The following is an 18066-nucleotide window of genomic DNA, read 5'->3' as shown; positions in this document are numbered from 1 at the left end:
TTGAAACTTTTTATTAATTTTATAAATACAAACACAAACAACTTGCAAGGAAAAAGAAAAAGAGAAGACAGCAATATACACAACGTTGCATTACATGGTGTGGGAGCGGGAAGGTCAATCAATGAGCGTATGTTTCATCAAGAAATAGTCTCGCATGGGGGGGGGGCAGAAGGGACAAAATGTATCCAACACATAGTAGTAAGTGGAGGAACCCTCGGGTTACGGGGACGTAGGTGCAACATCTGGGTCTGAGAGAGGGGGGGTACATATATCGCCACGGTAAGTGTTCCACTGAGTCCATATCTTCCCCCATTTTCGGGGAGTACCCCGAGAAATATATACAGTTTTTTCCCTGAACATGCACCAGTCCATGTTTTGTTGCCATTTCCGAATCCCGGGTGGTCCCTGAGCGCCCCACAGTTGCGCAATGTCTCTTTTGGCAATCATATTGCCCAAGGTCACCCATCGAAGCTGCGATACGGAGTAGTCGTTCGGTTCCCATACATTCAGCAAGCATCTCCTAGCCTCCGGCATCGATCGCACCCCCGTAACCTCACTCATCACCTCGTGCACACGGTTCCAGAATCGCACTATCTCAGGGCACTCCCAAATAATATGTAAAAAAGTGCCCAGGAGACCGCATCCACGCCGACACAAACCATCCACAGAAAAGCCCATGTGTACCAAACGGGGACCAGTCACATACACTCTATGCAGGATTTTAAGTTGCACAAATCTAAGGCACGCCTGGATGGCCACCTCCTTAGGGGAGGAGATCGCCGCCTGCCAGTCCTCATCGTCCAGCTCCAGCCCATCACCAATCCAGACCTCTCTAAGGCGAAACAGGAGGTCAGACCTGGAGTTGATCAATTTTTTATAAATAAGCGAAATCGTACTATCAGGAACATGTCCGTCCAGTACCCTGTCCTCAAGCGGGGACGACTCCGGAATCTCCACACCCGAAGGGAAGACCGAGAGCACCGCGTGGCGGACCTGCGCATAGCGAAAAAATTCACGATCGCTCAGAGCATACTCGGTTTTCAATTCCTCAAACATCTTCATTCTCCCCCTGGTCCAAACGTCATCAATCCTGCTGATACCTATCAAGTCCCACCTATCAAACCCCTTCGACTGCCAGAGAGAGCCAAGTCTATCGGATGCATACAGTGGGGTGGCACGAGTCAATTTATCAGTCCACCCAAGCGCCATGGAAGCATGTCTCCACACCTGGACAGCCGTCCTAGTGGGGCCCGTTACGTTTCGAGGGGTGAGTCTCGAGTAGAGGGCTCTATTATAGTCACCCCCCGGTAACAACCATTTGTCCATCTCGAAGGCCGGATTCGGCAAAGGGCCATACATGCAATGATTTATCGCCCCCAATTGAGACGCCCAATAATAGCGACGGATATCAGGCAAAGCAATGCCGCCGTCGTACCACGGGAGCGACAGTTTAGCGATGGCGATCCGGGGCCTACCTCCCCACACCAGTTGTCTCTGTAAACTCTCAACCTCACGGAAATATTTAGCCGGGACAACGTCAAGGGTGTTTTGCAATGCGTAGAGTAAGCGGGGCAGTGACATCATCTTAAACAATGCCGCTCTACCTAGGGGAGAGAGAGGGAGTTTCCCCCAAGCGACAACATCTGCCCGAAGGTGCTGAAGAGGGGGCAGCAAGTTCCGGTCAAACCGCAGTTCAGGTTTCAGAGTGATAAAAATGCCTAGGTATTTAAATCCATCTCGCACAATCGCGATAGGACAACCACTTGGCAGAAGAGGGGCGTCTCCCGACAGGACGTATACACAGGACTTCGACCAATTGATGACAAGACCCGAGTTTTTGCGAAAGGACGTTAGGACATCGAACAGTACAATGAGGGATTTACGGGGAGATGTGAGATACAGCAGAATATGATCAGCATAGAGAGATACACGGTCCTCAAACTCCGAATTCCATCTAATGCCCTTCAGGGACGGCTCCCACCTCAACCAGGCCGCCAGCGGTTCCAAGGCGAGAGCAAACAACAAGGGGGACAGGGGACAGCCCTGTCGCGTACCCCTGCCCAGTGCAAAAGGTGCAGAGACCCGACCATTGACCACCACCTGAGCCATGGGACCGGCGTAAAGCAATTTAACCCACCGAACGAACTCCGGACCGAAACCAAACTTGGCAAGAACCGCCCACAAATACGGCCATTCTATTGTATCAAACGCCATCGTAGCGTCCAAGGACGGCAAGATGGCGGGCTCGCGTAGCGTCTCGGCTCGCGCCAAGACGCCATGCAACCGTTGGAGGTTAAGCACCGTGTTGCGATGCGGTATAAAGCCGGATTGATCAGGGTGACCCAGGTCCCCAATGACAGTCTCCAAACGTGTCGCCAGCAGCCTGGCCAAGATTTTAGGCTCCGCATTAATCAACGAAATGGGTCTAAAAGAGGCACAGCGATCCCGAGGTTTACCATCTTTGTGGATGACGACTATAGTGGCCAGTCTCTGGTCTGGTGGGAGAGAACCCACCTCCAAAGACTCGAGAAACATAGAGCGCAGATGTGGAGCTAGCGTGTCCGGGCGTAGTTTATATAGCTCAATGGGGAGCCCATTAGGGCCCGAAGCCTTGCCGGATCGGACCGAACGGACAGCAGCGGCAATCTCGTCCACAGTAGGCGGCGCATCCAGAGCATCCCTATCAATGTCAGGCAATCGGGGAAGTGCAATATCCCGCAATAGCAGGTGGGAGTCCTGCTCAGATCGATCAGACACCTGGGAATACACCTCGCGGAAGTAATCGGCAAAACATGTGACAATATCAGCAGGGTCAGTACAGCACTCTCCATTCTCCGCAACAATCACAGGGACGACACGACTTGCATTCTCCCTCTTATCCAGCCAAGCAAGTAATTTCCCAGCCTTATCACGCACATCATACAGGCGGCCCTGCTGTTCCCTTCCCATTTCCTTAGCAGCTTCCGTGACCAGAGCCCTGTATTCATGTTGTTTCAACTCCAATAGATGTAACCCCTCAGCGGTGACCCCAGATTCCAAGCACCCCTCCAGGGCTGTGACCTCCCCCTCAAGGCGAACCATCTCAGCACGGTTGGCCAACTTCACGCTACCAATCAACGAGAGGGCCTGGCCACGAATGACCGTCTTGTAAGCCTCCCAAAGTGAACTTGGGGAGGAAACAGAGCCCACATTTTCCGCAAAATAACAATCGTGTGTTTTAACCAGCTCAGCCCTGACCCTGGGGTCCTTCAAATACCAGGGGTTAATCGGAGCGACTCGGCCCGCCGAGCCCCGCCGTGCATCAACCACCAGCCAAAGCGGAGAATGGTCCGAGATACCCCTTGCCAGATGTTTAGCTTCCCGTATAAGGGATGCATGGGCCGTGGGCAGTAATATATGATCTAACCTCGAGAGACTACCATGAGCACCAGAATGATAGGTATATTGCAACTGCCCCGGGTGAAGCAAGCGCCAGCAATCAGTGAGCCCCAGCGTCTCTAGGAAGTCACTCAACCAAGTCTGGGCCTTCGGCAGTTCCCTGGGAGGGTGACGATCACACATCCCCGGGACCACCGCATTAAAATCACCCCCAACCAAAAGCAGACCCTCGGGGAGACCCAGGATAAGTCCACTCAGATCAGCGAATGTGGTGGCTTGGAGGCCCGGGGGCACGTACACGGAAATCAAAATAAGAACCTTCCCTTCCCAGCGCCTCACAATGGCGGCGTATCGTCCCTTATCATCCAGTATGACATCATCAATGGCCAAGGGGAGGGAGGTCCGAACCAGAATGCCCGCCCCTCTGGAGCCCGAAGTGAAACCCGAGTGCGCCACAAGGCGATAACCACGCCTATTCAGAGCGTAGCACTTGTTGCCGAGCAAATGAGTTTCCTGCAGTAAGACAACATCAGGAGACAAACGTTTCAGCAATTGCAGCACCACCCTCCTCTTGATCCCATCCCCCAACCCATTCACGTTCCAACACAATATCTGAAGTCCCCTACCCCCCATCCCCGAATTCAGCCCCTCCCCCGCCCCACACCCAAAGCAACTGCAAAAAACAGGAGTTTGCCTTTCCTTCGCCTTGCAAACAACAATAAAATTCAACCCAACAACCCAGTCCCCCCAAAAATGCCAAAACAACTATACCCCCCACCCCGCACCCCTGCTGAAGACCAAAAAGCCCCATAAACTTGCAGTGTGCCTGTCGCCCAACCGCCCCACTAATCTACGAAAAGAAAACCCAGGAGGAGAAAGGACCCGCTCACCCCCCCCCCACCCCCAAAAGGACTGATACTTGCAAACATTAATGACACAGCATTAGCACAGTTCTAAGCCAACGTGAAGGGTACGGGGTCAAAGTCAACATCTACTCCTGCTCCGTCGGGCCACCGTCCGCCCGATCCGATCTGCCAGAGTCCCCAGAAGGTTCTTGATCCGCAGGCAGCGAGTCAAGCCAGTCACTCACGACCCCAGGATGGTCGAAGAAAAAAGTACGATCCCTATGAACCACCCGCAAACGGGCCGGGAAGAGCATGGCATACTTCATAGACCTTTCCCGGAGTCTCTTCTTGACCCCTTGAAACCCCAGCCTCTGTTTCTGGACCTGTTGTGTAAAGTCCGGATAGAAGCTGACAGTAGAGTTCTCAAAGGCAATGGGACCAGACTGCCTCGAAGCCTGCAGGATAGCGTCTCTGTCCCGGAAATGAAAGATCCTCGCAATGATGGGTCGTGGGTTAGCACCCGATTTAGGTGTGCCGCCGGGGATCCTATGTGCACGCTCGACAGCAAAAAACTTGCTGAGACCCTTGGGCGCCAAGTGATTCAGCACCAGGTCTTCCACCAATAAGTCCGTCAAGGCAGCAGTCGATGATTCCGGGACCCCAATCAGGCGGATGTTATTGCGCCTGGCACGGCCTTCATAGTCCTCTAGGCGCCCAGAGAAATAGTCATTAGCTTTCCGCAGATTCCCGACTTCAGCCTGTAAGTCAGAGACGTCAGTGACCAGGCTAGTGGTCTTGAGATCCAGGGATTTGACCTTTTCGTTTGTCTTCGCCAAATCCGCCCTGATCAGATTGACATCAATCGACACAGTATCCAGTTTGAGAGTCAAGGCCTCATATTGTTGCCCCAATGAAGCCTTCATACCGGTAATGGCGCCCATGACATCCCGCAACGAGGGCTCTTCCTCAATCGATGAGTCCTCCGGAATTGTCGTCGAGGGTTTAGATGCTGCGCCCGGCGAACCTTTAGTAAGGGTGTACCGGTCCATAATGTTCGTTTGCAAAGCACTCCCTCGAACGCCCGGTTTAGCCTTGCGCCTCTCACTCTCTGGCTTGGTGGCCATCTTAGATCCTGGACCCGTACGGGTCGCCTGTTGTCGGGTGAAAATGGTGACTGCGGAGGCAAATGCAGGACAAAAAGGGCGAAGGTGGTGTCAGTCTCAGAACTGAAAGCCACGACAAATCGGCATCAGAAGCGGAAAGACCAAAAATATAGGCACGTCCGGCTGTCCACGTAGCTAACAAAGTCAGGTTGATCTCCGGACAGGAATCGAAACCAAAAGCGGTCGCCAAGCCCATGCAAGTCCGGGAGTCCGTTGTTGTTCACTTACTGGACGGCAGGCCAGACAAGATAGCTCGGGGCGTCACCTTGGAGCAGGCCAGAAAACTGCGGCGATCTGTAGCTCTGGACCCCGAAGTCCAAAAAAGTTTGTTGGAACAGTAAATGATCAGTAGAACTATGCCACTAAACACCCGTCGTCCGAACCAGGATAAAGTACAGGATAGTCGATGGAGGTGGCAAGGGTCCGGGAGCCCTGTGCTCACGCGACCATCTTGGGTGCGCGCGAAGCTCCTCCCATATTTTTTTTTTAATTTTTGAGTTGTTTATAAAGCGCACGTTCACTAGCAGTTTCATGGCGCTATAGGATTTCGATCTGAGGGAAGGAGGAGATTTATGAGCTGAACGCTTGCTGGAACAGCAGAGTCTTAAGGTTTTTTCGGAATTCAGTGTAGGATGACAGGGATCTTAGGGAAGAGGGAAGAGAGTTCCAAAAGGTGGGGGCCTGCACCGAGAATTTCTGCCCGCGGAACGGCTCTTCTTAAACCGAGGAGTGACTAGCAGAGATTTAGAGGAAGAGCGCAAATCTCTTGCGGGAATGTAGTTGGTTATAGCCGCATTAATGAAAGTAGGGGCCGTGCCAGCCCGAGCCTGAAAGGTAAGGCAGCCAAGTTTAAAGAGGGCTCTTTGCTTAATTGGGAGCCAGTGAAGGGCAATAAGAAGAGGGGAGGAGTGGTAGAATTTTGGGAGGCCATGTACCAGGCGAGCTGCCTGGTTCTGCACCAGCTGAAGGCGTTGGAGTGCATAGGCCGGAGCTCCGTTATAAATGATGTTGCCATAATCGATTTTGGATAGGATCATGGCCATAACAATCATTTTTAGTGCAGAGGGAGAAAAAAAGCTAGATACTTTCCTAATGATACGTAAAGTAAAAAAGGAAGAGGAAACAACAGAACTAATGTGGGTGTGAAGTGTCAGCTGGTTATTGAGCATAATGCCCAGGGTTTTAACAGAGTGAGAGGGAGTGGAAGGGGGGCCGAAAGAGACAGGCCAAAAGGATGGTGACCAAGGATTGCCGCTCCCCCCAGTCAAGATCAGTTCTGTCTTATCCGGGTTGAGCTTAAGATGGTTAACGTTCATCCAACCTCGGATAAACAGAAGGACCGACTGGAAGTTAGAGGCAGCGGGTAAAGCAGAGGAAAAATTAAATATAAGCTGGAGGTCATCAGCGTAATTATAGACTGTGACCTCCATTTGTTGGAGTGCAAAAATAAGGGGGAAAATGTAAAGATTAAACAAAAGAGGGGAAAGGGAGGAGCCCTGGGGAACGCCACAGTTCACCTTGCTGGGTGAAGCTGAGAATTCGGCCAAATGAACCGCCTGAGTTCGTCCCTTCAGGAAAGAGCCTATCCAGGTGAGGGCCTGGCCCCCTATGCCCGCCGCCTTGACACGGGACAGAAGGATGGAATGATCTACCGTGTCAAAGGCGGCGGAAAGGTCCAGAAGGACCAAGGCTTGGGGGGTGTTGGTGTCTAGGCCCTCCCTAAGTTGGTCCATGACTGAGATAACCACCTTCTCAGTAGAGTGCCGGGGGCGAAAGCCCGCCTGGCAGGGTGCAAGATAGCTGCTGCTTTCAATAAAGGAGCTAAGCACCTGGGTGACATGGGACTCTGCTATTTTACCCAAATAAGGGAGGAGGGATATGGGGCGGTAATTTGCAGGGGAGGAGGGGTCCACTCCGGGTTTTTTTAATATTGGGAAAATTATGGCGGTCTTAAGTGAGGCCGGGACATGTCCGGACGTAAAACAGCTATTCAGGAAGGCCAGGACTGGTGAAGGGCAAGCCGTAAAAAACTGGCTAAGGATACGTGCCGGGGCAATGTCGGTCGGAGAGCCCGACTTAACTCGATTGAGTAGGGAGAACAGCGATTCTCTGACAAGTGAAGGAATTGAGGTAAGGGAGTAGTGATTTTCAGGTGGTTGAGGGGAGAAGAAAGTGGGGGAAGGGAGAGGAATGTTGGCTTTAATCAGAGTTATTTTATCAATGAAAAAATCATTGAGTGATTCGCATAAGGCCTGGGAAGGGGGAATTCTAGGTGAGGCTCTATCCGATGAAGCTAGTTCATGTACAGTTGAAAAAATCTCACAGGATTGGCATTCCGCCGCTAGAATGCGTCCGGAGAAATACTCGGTCTTAGCTCTGAGTATGGAGATTTTATATTCATTAAGTGCAGTTATAAAGTGTTGCCGGCAGATGGGTGAGTAAGCACGGCGCCAGGCTCGTTCAGCCTGTCTAAGCTCCAATTTTTTTGCTTTAAGGTCAGGACTGAACCGATTGTTAACCTATAACGTATAATTCAATGTTGTTAGGCAACATTAGGCTTAAATTAGCAAAAATGGGTAATACAATTCAAAGTTGTTCAAAATAGGGGGCTCCAAAATATTTCTTAAGATGACACTGGAGAAAATGGTCTGTCACAGGGAAGACTAAGTAATTCCTGTATTAAACAGAAGAGAAAAATCAGATGCCCAACTTTTCAAGACTCAAAACTGGAAATCAATCCTTTTGTTTCTCTAAACAGGACAGAAAAATGCCATTATAAAATACAAAGGTTCTCATTTCCTACCTCTAATTGAAGTGAGCACTGCACAAACTGAGACACTGTGTTTGACCAGAAAAAAAAAACCTGGCACCTGAATCAATCTTTCAGTAGACACTTGAAAATGGTCACAGCAGAAAGTGGCCCTCAATCTGCAAGTCAAAAGTTAGAGGTCTGAAAGGTAGGTCTTTAGTTATGCTTTTACCGAAATAAGTATGTAAAACATGAAAAACAGGCCCTCATATCTTAACTATTGATATGTCATCCTGGAAGGGAGGTAACTGAACAATCTGTCACTGTACATATAAATATCTATCTACACAAGTAAACAGATATTTAGGCCGAAGGCTGAGCGGTTCATAAATGTCACCTGAAGCCTGAGATGGAAAATTAGGCCCATATCACATGTTACTTGTATTATCTTTTTTATGCTACATGATTATTAATTGATTTTATACTCTAAAAAGATTTAGAACATTTGAGTGTCACTTGCTTAGTATTCATTGTTTGCCTGTTACTGCAGATATGGCTGTCAATGTTTTAAGAAATGTGTGTGTGTTGGGGGATAATGTGCTAATAATTCAATGTGTTTTATGCAACAATGTGAAGTTTTATAATCCAAATTTTGAATACAAAGTGCACTGTAAAGAAATAAAAATATGTATTTTCAAATGTGTTTTTTCTTTTGTAGTATATTGATACCATAAAGTTGTTTAAACAAGACAAGAAAGAAAATGAAATAAAGTAGAATGTGGGACAGTGCAACTTTTTGCCAGTAGTATTCTGTATTTGCAATGCGTATTTCCACAAACTGGAAGGAGGTTTGTTATTAGATGCTTGCATCAAGGGTGGGCCTCCATGGATGACCTGGTCAGGTGTGTCACTCCTTTGCCCTTGCCCAGGAGAGGGTTGGCTGAAGGGTCTGGGTAGAGGCCAACCTCCCAAGAGGGTAGGGGGGCAGACCCAAAACTAGTTTGTTTGTTTTTATGATGTGAGTACCTTTGTACTCCCATCGAATCCAGTGAGGCCCTCTTGTAAGTTAACGCAATACTGCTGCAGGAGCTGCTGCACAAGCTTCGCACACATGGTACTGCTGTACCATGCAAGCGTATTCAAAAGTGCCAGGCGGTCTGGGTATTCCTGCCCTGCCCCCTTATACTAGTTTTAAAAAACAAATATAGGACAAGGAACTGAGGGCCAGATGTAGGTAAATCTATTTTACCGACACTTAAATACCGAATTTTACCGATTCGGTATTTAAGAGTCGGTAAAATAGATGTACCGAGATGTAGGTAAATCCAGATGTGGATTTACCGATTCTTTAAAAGTCGGTATTTACCGATTCGGTAAATACCGACTGGTAATGCTCCATTCATTCCTATGGGCTTTGAAGCCCATAGGAATGAATGGGGCATTACAGGTCGGTATTTACCGATCGGTAAATACAGATTTTTGGCAAGGGTGCAGGGGGTGTCACTTTGACACCCTCTAGCACCCCCAAAAAAGGTTCGGGGGCCATATGGCAGGCATACCTGCCCTAAGGGCAGGTCTGCCTGTCATATGGCACAGGTGTGCATGCACACATTTGCATGCTCACCTGAATCGGTATTTCACCATCAAATTGAATTTGATGGTAAAATACCGATTTCTTAGGCCTTGTGGGACTCATCAGAGTCCCACCTACATATCGATTTTACAGAATCTGTAATTTTACCGTTCTGTAAATTTACCGACCGGTATATTTACAGATTCTGTAAAATTACAGATCGGTAAATTACAGAACGGTAAAATTACCGATTCTGCCCCCTACATCTCAAATTCCTTTTACCGGTCGGTAACGGCCGAATTCGGCCGTTACCGACCGGTAAAACCCTACCTACATCTGGCCCCGAGTCCCTAAGTCTTGTAATGGTGGATGGAACATTTGTCTCTGGTTTGCTGCCTGCCAATCAGAACTCTCAATACTGTAGGATCAGTACCGGTCTTGCAGAACCAAAATAGTTGGGAGGAGAAAAAGCTCCCTCAGCCAATCAGAGGGCCCTATTTTTAAAAGTTTGGTTCTGCAAGTCTCCTGCAGGATCCACTGTCTAGTCTAGATTTACCTATTTCTTAACCATTTCTTGACCTCCTCAAACACCTCTTTATATACATATTACTCTAAAATGGCTGAACTAATTCACAACATATGACAAAAAGCCTACTTTCTGAGTAAAGTTCTAACTATTTTACCAAATTTGGTGTAATTGAGTTCAGCCGTCTTTTCTGGATTAACACCATACCTTTCCATGGAAATTGACATGGGACATGAACATTTTGGGACTCCCCTGTTTTTCTTGGCCCCTGCTTGATAGACTACCACGAAATGTTCCAGGAAGGATGTGAGGTAGATGAGGATTTTTCTGGAAACTTTTGTGTAGATGTGTCAAACGGCACCAAAATTATTAGCAAAACAAAAATCACTCTTCCCATGGATACTCTGACTTAACTTCACAATTCCAACTATTAATACTGAAAAAAAACCTTCAAAACTCAGTGATGGCTCTATCTCCAACTCCAAATTCAATAACATTCACCAGTTATGTTTATCAGATGCCAGCCCTCCACTGCACACGTCACACTGGCATGCACAGCAGGGATGGGAACAGAGTTTGATCTAAAGCCTGTCCCTGCCCCAATTCCCTGTTGTCAGACAACACCCTGCTGCACACAGACTTTGGCTGTGTGCAGCAAGGGTTGGGCCCCCACACCTCTGCTGGCAGACTTGTTTTTACTGCCTGAAGATCCCTCCACCCTACGCCTGGGGGTCAGATACTTATTATAGTTCTTGTATTTCCTGTGGAAATTGTATTCCAGCACATGAAAGTCACAACTCATAATCGATTTGCCAGCCATTCAGAAAATGTTAATCGAATCTGTCTCCTAAAATGGCAGTTTGGAAGATATCAATCGCTTTTTAATTTGTGAATAGCAATCCAATTTCTACGTTTTTTCCTAGTATGGGTCTCAAGTTTTTAATGACTTTGGGTACCTCTCAGCACACCTATGAGTTAAAAATCATAATTTGCAATTTTAATGATCAGAGATATACAAAAATGTTAACCCTTCAAAGCCCACTCTGAAACTTTTTGAATGCTAATATCTCAAAAGCTACTAAACGGATTCCTTGTTAACGTTTTCTTTTTAAACTAATAATCAGGACCACTATCATGATCCACAAATATACAAAAATGAAATACTTGCAAGGAAGCAAAATGTTCTATGACAATAACTGTCTTTTTCACCAGGTATAATGAAAGATGGTACCTAGACATGCAAAAACAATTCACAAAGCGAGGGGAAAGATACAAGTATTGAATTTTATGCAGAGAGCGCCTCCAATCACTCAGGCCAAAAAAACAGCAAACGAATCAAAATCGGATCGAAACAGAAAACAGAGGGAGAGAAGGAAGGCAAATAGAAGAAGGGACAAACAAAAGGCAACCAAAACGGCAGCAGAAGAAATTCTGGAAAAAATAGTGCCAACCAATTTGGGTGCAACTAGCGACAAAACGGTCATCAATTTACCATACACAGTTCTAAATACTGCAGAAAAGCAACTTCTTGCCTTGGGATTATCCTTCTGCCCTGAGAGCTCTTTCAACTATGCCAAATTGCGAGTGGATATATATATAAAAGCATCAGAAAACTAAAGCTCCAAAAATGTTATGCACAAACCAAACCATCAAAATCAGATAATGTTGAAGCAAGTTTAGCTAGAAGCAACCAATCAACACAAGAAGATCATACTAAGACCACAAGTAACCAAGTATCAGAGAATATGGTGTAAATCCTGTATGATCTAATACATGAGGAAGAGAATGTAAGTCATGTCGATGTTGAAAATTCACCAATAATTAAAACTAAGTTGTGGCAAACACCGTTCAAGCCACCATCTACTTTTTATCCATTAATGATCAAGGATACAATTGACATCTTTCAGGAACAAGTTATTAATGGTTTAAAAACCTTGAACATATCTACGTACAAAGCAAAAAATAAGGCTACAAAAAATAAGAAAGAACTTCAATACCACCAGCTGATGACCAAATGAAAAAATAATAAGGACATAGTCATCAGAAATGCCGACAAGGGCGGTAACGTGGTACTGTGGAAAAGAGATCACTACTTAAAGGAGGCAATGAGTCAACTTAACGACAAATCTTGTTATTGTGGTAGTAACAAAATTACTTTGAATTTGGTTCATTCAACGTACAAAATGAAATTCATAGCTTGGCGTGACACCAGCCTAATAACAACAGATGAATATACATTTCTATGGATTGCAAACCCAACAACTCCAATAATGTACTTCATTCCAAAAGTACACAAAGACGAAAGAAATCCCACAGGGGAGGCCAATCATATCGGTTAGAAACAGCATTTTTGAGAATATGCTGAACACACCAGAATGTTGGTCAATATGGTTGAAATGTGTTTAATGAACAATATATTCATGTTTCAAAATACTCTGTATCAGCAATCACGAGGTGTAGCCATGGGAGCCATCTTCCCCCCCTGCTATGCGTGTTTAGACATGGGTGGTGGGAGGAGCTGGTTCTCATGGAGAACCATTCTGAGGTAATGACTAACCATGTTAAGAGCTGGTGGAGATTCATTGATGATTTGTTTTTGGTATGTCAAGGCACGGAGGATGAAGGAGTTATCTTCATTGAATCAATCAACACCAATGAGTTGAATTTAAGTTGTACTGCTAACATTAGCAAAACCAGTATAATGTTTTTGGATGTTGAGGTGTACATCAATCAGGGAAAACTAGAGACTAATTAGCATAGAAAACCTACGGCAGGGAATGCAATCCTGCATGCAAGTAGTGCCCACCCAAACCGTCTAGTGCAAAACATACCCTATGGGGAGCTACTTCGCCTAAAGCGCATAGATAGCAACAGTAATGACTTAGAAGTTGCAGAAAAGGAATGCCTAGCCAGGTTCAAAGCGAGGGGTTATAGCAACCAATGTCTAGCGACAGCATTAACCAAAAGTAATCTCAAACGAAGTGAAACTCTACTGAAACAGAAGTCAAATAGGTCCACTCCTGAAGAAGCACCAAGCAATTTCAGGTTTATCCTGAATTTAATTGGCAGGAGTCAGCAGTTTGAAATATCATCAACAAGAATTGGTATCTCATTAGTCAGGATCCAATCATAGGAAAGACAGTCCCCAAGCGGCCCTCCATAACATATAGGAGGATCGTTTCAATGAAAGACACCTTGGTGGATAATGATCCTTGTGGTCTCCAGCTAAGGCAACTTGGTTAAACCAAATATTAGGGTTTCACAAATGTAAAACATGTAAAGCCTGCCAACATGGGGTGTCAATGACCAGCTATTCGACCCCCTTTGGTGGCCCGGATAGACAAATCCACACAGCCTTGAACTCTAAAACGGATCATGTGGTGTATGTGCTGGAGTGCCCGTGTAACTGAGATACATTGGGAGTACAATCTTACAAGGACATAAGGGGGTACTCCAGCACATACGTGCCATCAGAAATAATGATCAGGCTTATCCAGTGGCTTGCCATTTTAATGAGCGGCATGACAATATTCCAAAGGATCTCAAATATTTCCTTATAGATTTTGTCCCGAGAAACAAAAGAGGAGGGGATAGGGAAAAAACCCTCTGTCTACTAGAGATGCACTATATTTTAAATCTTGATACTAAGCATCCTAATGGATTAAATAGCTCAGCGGAACTACATGCCAGCTTGTATAGATAATGGCTACTAGCTTTACATAGTGAACCCTGTCAGCCAAGTCCAATACCATCCTTCTACCAAATACATGAATGTTCAAATATGATTCAGTCACGGAAACATAGCCAGAAAGTCTGCACTCAGTAATTTTATTGTATATTCAAAAAAGTCTTCCCTTTGCTTTTAATATCACCATTTCATATTTATTATTTATTATTTTAGGTACTATTCACTTTTTTAAGCACAATTTTTGCACATCGTTATTTAACAACCAGTCACGTTTATTATGAGAAGAAAAGATAAGGTTTGACCTAAAGAGAATCGAGTCCAGACCTAAGATCTAGAAAGACAGATTGAAGGATTACATGCACAACATAACTGCCACATATTAATAAACAATCGGGCATTTAAGCAAGGATGGTGAATAGTCAAAAAGAATTTTATAAAACATAAAATGTATTTGTACTATCAATATTGTATAAATGATTATAATGGATTTTTCCAATTATTCATCTATTTATTTATTTATTTATTTATATATATATTTATATATTTGAACTAGCTTACCTGTCGCGCGTTGCTGCTCTCGTTGCTCTCCTGTTTCATTCGAGTGGGCTTGAGCAGTGCGTAATTGTTCGGTTTTCAATCTTGATTGTCGTTGCTCTCCTGTTTTATTTGAGCGGGCGTGAGCAGTGCATAATCTATCTGTTTCCAATCTTGATTCTCATTGCTTGTTCGTTTGTGAAGAACGGGCTTGAGCAGTGCGCACTCGGTCGGCTTACAACCTTGATTTTTGTTGCTCGTTCGTTTGAGAAGAACGTGCTTGACCAGTTTGTGTTCGAACATCATCTAATCTTGCTTACCGTTGCTTGTCTGTTTCAGAAGCTTGTAATGCCTTTTTTCTTTCGTGCTTTAGATGTAGTTCGACAAATCGATTTCCGTTTGGGGGGGCATAACTGTCAATTTCAGTATTAGAAAGATTATGAGGGCCCTTCTGGGTCGATTTTTTTAAACATTTTTTGCCAGAAACCTTCGCGGGAGTGTACTCAACAACTTCCCAAAGTTTCATGGCGATCGGATGAATGGTGTAGTAATGCATAAAGTGTTGTTTTATTTCTGTTTATTTATTCGAGTGCTTGTGGATACACGGTATTTTTTGTTTTTCAGTCTGGTGCGTACACGAATAAATCAGAAGGTTTTCCGACGCGTGAGCTGGCCACATACAGTTGTCCATGTGAGAAGCACGGATTCTCCAAATCTAGTCCACACACTTGCAGCGATTGTCCTTGTGCTTTGTTGATGGTCATTGCAAAAGCGAGTTGCACCGGCAACTGTAAACGTTCAGTATTAGAAAGATTATGAGGGCCTTGGGGGTCCGGGGGGCCGATATTTAACAAATGATTATTATTTTATTTTTTTGCCAGAAACCTTCGCGGGAGTGTACTCAACAACTTCCCAAAGTTTCATGCCGATCGGATAAATGGTGTAGTACTGCATAAAGGACAAACGGGCATACTTTTGTTTTTATTTATATAGATAATGACATTTTGATTTACTATTATAAATGCAAAGTCACTGTGGTGGAGATCTTAATGTACATGTATGTATTTATTTATTTATTTATTCATATATGCGATTTGGGGCATGCTTCCTGCCCTGCCGATATAGGGTCATTAGGTGCTGAGCCAAAGATGTATACTCCTGCAAGTTAGGCTTTCTTTTTGATTTCAATTGGCCGCTGTTGTGGGGAAAGCTGTTGTGGAAGAAGCGTGTTTGTATCCAGCTGCTGGGCCGAAACTCGACACTTGGTTGCCTCCTGGAGCTGGGACTGGGACTGCGAAGTAATGTTGGTAATTGTTGGGATTTTTTTAAAGTAGTCCAACAAGTTCGCGGGTTTTAAGGCAATGGACATGTCTGAGCCTGTGCTCTTGCCTTTTTGGCTGGATTTACAGTAGCTGTTTGGTGAAAATTTGCCTGCAGTGGATATTTCCTGGCTAGCCCGGGTGGGCTTATGGTTACCCGGGTGGGGCTCCTCGTCGGGAACAAGCAGTTTTGATCTCCTCCGTTTTGTTGCCACTGCAGCTTTTCTTACTTTCCCAGACCTCATAGTGTTAGATAGCATTGGCTAGTTAACTAAGATTGGTGCTGGTAGACTGACTGGAATGACTGGTGTATCGCTGGTGTGGTGCTGGAGTGACACTACCAGAGCTGTTAAAAGACTGGGGAGGATTGCGATGTCTTGCGATGTCTTTCAATGTCTTGAGAACTCTGAGGGCTCTGATGGGTCGGGTGGGTCAGGGTATTCTGCCAGTCCTGGCCGCCGCTGGCTGACCGACTGATATTATGCTGCCAATTTATGTTCTGTGGTCGTAGGCCTTATGTTTGTCCCATCTTCGACGAGCCGCCAGATGATTGAGGACCGACTTAGGTGAGGTTAGATTATTCCGCTACTGTAGCGTATGCCCGTAGTTAAGCCAGCTCTTCACTGCTGCGTCGCTGCATAGCTACCTAAAGGTGGCACCCCCCGCTCTTTTATTGACCCTACCCCAGCCCACGCTGCCGCCTGCGCCTCGCACCACTCGAGCCTAGACTATGAGTCTATGAGTCGGAATCCCACCACTGTGTCAACCCTCCACCTAGCGGGGAGCGAGTGGGATGTTAGGATGGTAAAACCGAGTCAACCGACTCAAGCACTCAGCCAGTCGACGGCCCGAGCGGGTGGCGAGACCAGCTGTCGCTGAGCGGACCCGGGGATGGGGGGCGGGGGGAGCAGCCCCAGAGCTGGAAAGAGCAGCTATGCCCCCCACACGGCCGACAGGCTGGGCAAGCAGGTGAGGCAGTGCAGGGGAGCAAGCGCCGACCGGCCCAAGAGGGAGCTCCCTGCGGGAGCACTGCGGGATCACTGAAGGCAGACGCGGGGGACAGCCAAGGAATGTACCCGGGAATACCAGGGATGCTCTTAGTCTGCAGGTCCGTGCGGCAGCGTGCGGTTCGGAGGGAAGGGGGGGAGGGCAAACAGGGAGACACAGTCTTACCGCCTTTACCCAACCAACCAGCAAGATACACTTCCCACTGCCGTCCCAGTTGCGGGGGCGGAGAGACGGCCTCACGCCTCTCCAACCCTCGCTCCCCCCGGCACGCTCCAACCGACTTACCGGTATACCGCAGAGTCCCTTCCCGGTTCCTGGATTCAAGCCCCCACAAAAAAATGCCGACAATGCCCCGGACTCAGTCTCCTAGCCGCAGCACAGCTCACCACAACCCTGCAGCACGGCCTTCGTCAAACTCCGCCCACTTATCTCACCAAACAACGCCCCGTCTGACGACACGTCCGGGTGGACGACTGCAATTCCGTAGTTTGACGCTGCCAGGAATCTCATCTTATTCATATATGCATATTTGCACATTGAATAATGGACTTAACTGTGAACAAAAACCTAACATTAATCATACACCTTTTTGTTAAGTTATCACAGGAATCTACTTTTGTCTCGTTAAAAAGTTGATGGTTGTTTCAAAAGCACTGGGCACTTTAAATATGTAATCACGTGGTTTACATAAAAATGGGAGGTTTAAGAAAAAGAAAAAAAGTTTAACCTTTAAAAGTAAAATGCCAATGGTGGATACGCGTCATGTAATCAAGTCCCCTGGGAGGGACGAAACGCATAATGGCTGCCGCTGTTTGTTCGTGAGAAGAAGGCAATAAACAAAGCAGTATTTTAAGAATCCTTTGGCCAGTGCTCTGTTCATTGCGCTGGCAGCGAGAAAGCGCAGCTTTGAAGGAGTGCTTCGCGATATATATATATATATACACATATATATATATATATATATATATATATATATATATATATATATATATATATTCACTGAAAAAACCGTAGGTTAGAGACCATATATAGTTAGGAATTAGCATTTACAAAACCTTGAAAATTCACTGAAAAAACCATAGGTTATAGACCATATATAGTTAGGGATTAGCATTTACAAAACCTTATTTTACTCGCACAAAACCATTGAAATTCGCATAAATAGTTAGTTGCGCTAACTATATATCGCGCACCCGCAATCCACTGCTGATGATGTCACATATTACATCATTGATGACATGGTCAGTGACATCACTGATGACATCACTGATGACAACCCAAAT

This window comes from Lissotriton helveticus, chromosome 12, assembly GCF_964261635.1.
Source record: "Lissotriton helveticus chromosome 12, aLisHel1.1, whole genome shotgun sequence".
Lineage (NCBI taxonomy): Eukaryota > Metazoa > Chordata > Amphibia > Caudata > Salamandridae > Lissotriton > Lissotriton helveticus.
The sequence above is the reverse complement of the archived record's forward strand: the minus strand, read 5'-3'. Positions refer to the sequence as shown.